This window comes from Mytilus californianus, unplaced genomic scaffold (genome assembly GCF_021869535.1).
Source record: "Mytilus californianus isolate M0D057914Y unplaced genomic scaffold, xbMytCali1.0.p SCAF_34, whole genome shotgun sequence".
NCBI lineage: Eukaryota > Metazoa > Mollusca > Bivalvia > Mytilida > Mytilidae > Mytilus > Mytilus californianus.
In genome coordinates this window covers 909,304-911,790 of record NW_026262684.1, presented here as the reverse complement: position 1 = coordinate 911,790, position 2,487 = coordinate 909,304, and positions in this window count along the sequence as shown.

Below are 2,487 nucleotides of genomic sequence, written 5' to 3'. Positions count from 1 at the left end.
ATCACCGTAAAATTATTTAGGATGTGCTATTCCGTTTGAAATAAAGTTTTCTACAGGTACAGCCAAACTTGCAAACCAAATCTGTGTATCTATGGAAGCATTCAGTAAAGGTTTTAAGTAATTTGTGATAACGAAATGCATAGTATACAAGCACAATTTGTGTTAAATCAGCCTCAGTAAACATGATAAACAAATTAGTATGATTTCTATCAAATTTCTGTTCTGTAAACGATTGATTGGCTGGTGCTTGCTTGACTAAAGAGGATGACTAAATGTTAAATTTATGATTGATAAAAAGTATGATAGCTGTGTTAAAACTATTTGAAAACGTATACATTATATTAAGGAATATTAAAATAAACGTGATGTACTTGAACAATACAAAAATAAATATGACTCGGATTAAACAAAAACAAAAAAAGGCCCGAAAAAAGGAAAGTTATAGTGGAGCTATAAACGGACGACCTGAATCTCAATTAAGCCTACTCTTGATATCAAAAGAAATTAGAAAATACGGTAAGATCTTTCGCACGTTCATTTCAGTACTTTTTACTTTCTGATTCTTTTTTCTTTTGATTTAATTCAACTTGAAATAGATTCTCGAAATACAATCTTTATATGTATATCGTGCATGTTTATATATATATAAACAGGGGTTAACCGGAATAATCTAGTTATAGATATATCGTTATCAAAATAAATCTTAAAATAATAATTATATTCACTCAAATACACATATTCGAAAAGAGAACAATTACGTTTGAGTTTATAATAAAATTACTCTTAATTGAGACTTAAATACAAATTACTGACATATATCTATGTCTATTTGTAGCCATAAATCTATGAATATTCAGATCGTTCAGGAGGTCATTTATATTTATTTATTGGTAAATAAAAATAACCACCAATGAAAATCATGTTTATAAAAATTCAAATGAAGAATATTTTCCTTGAACGCTATTATTATGGTAAGATATTGAAGATTTTATGTAAAATAGAAATTCGGTAGTTTGTTGTAAACCTATGTTGTAACTAAAGCAAAGCATGACTTTTGCATGCAGAATATATGTTCTCTTGCAGACAATCATTTCTATCATGATTTTGCTGTCTGAACATCGATAAAATTACTGAGATATGGTATGATTGCCGAAGAGACAACTATCCACCAGAGTCCAAATGATATGGATGTATTAAATCATCTATAGGTCACTGCACGGCATTCAGTAATGAACAAAATCCATAGGCCATACAATATAGTAAGGTCTAAATGGAGCAGGAATGGCAAAATGTGAAACAATTAAATCGAGGAAAATAACAAACAACAGTATGATTTATGCTAAAACAATTAACGAAAAACAAACCTAACAGACTGCAACCAACGACAACCACTGGATAACAGGTTAATGACTTAAATCAGGCACATACATGATGTCGGAAGTGGGGGGGGGGGGGGGGTGGGGGGGGGGGGGGCTTAGGAACAAGCACTTAACCCTCCCCTACATTGAGACAGTGGTGTAACAGCAATTAAAATTACCAAATCAGCTTGAGATGGCCATGTATTCTCGACAAAAGCATGCAAACACAATTTTCTATTTGATATTTAGCAAGCAACCATCAATCGTAATCATAGATCCACAAAATTCACACTATTAAAGAAAATTTAAGTGATGATACAGCAAACCTTCAACACGAATAAGCAGTTCATTTGCTGACTTATTTTTAAATTGTCAAGGTAATATGAATGACTAGATGAATGGATAGGTGTTTAACCGTCCAGTGGCAAGTATCATATATTCAAATCAGGACTAGAACATTACATGTGTTATATGAATCTAAAACCCCTTTTTGTACTTCACCGACACCTTGTGCCGGATTTCCAATCGTGCTAGTTCCAAAGGTAAATTTAACAGATTGCAGGGAGATATGCAACTATACACGGACACATTTTTCAGATTCCGAGCCGATTAGTCTTTTGCATTTATTCCTAAATTGCAGATGATTACCGGAAATGCAGCAAACGTGGATTTTCAAATCTTTGGTTTGATCCGAAGTGTATCAATCCCATCATCCCTATTCTAAAATTCTAAAGACCATCACGCTACCACATGAATTTGGTAACATACATCTATTGATTTTCTTGCAACTTCTATTAAAAAAAATGCACATCCATGTTAGTATTAATCGTACATGGATATGAAAATGTTTAGATTTTCATGATATAGTTAATCCGTTTTGGGTAGACAAATACGAAAAATATTTTAGAGCATTAATACAATAAGGGTCTTAACAACAAAACATGTTATTTTGACATGTTAGTGATAGATATCTGGCAAATTGTTCATTTCTTTTAATTATATGTTTTCTTATTCGAGGGCGTACATGTGAGAGAATTTAAATTAAATTTTCTTTAAAGTTTATTCTAACATTAATGTGTAACGCAATTTGTATAGATGTATCTGAAAAATGAGATGTTATGATAGTACA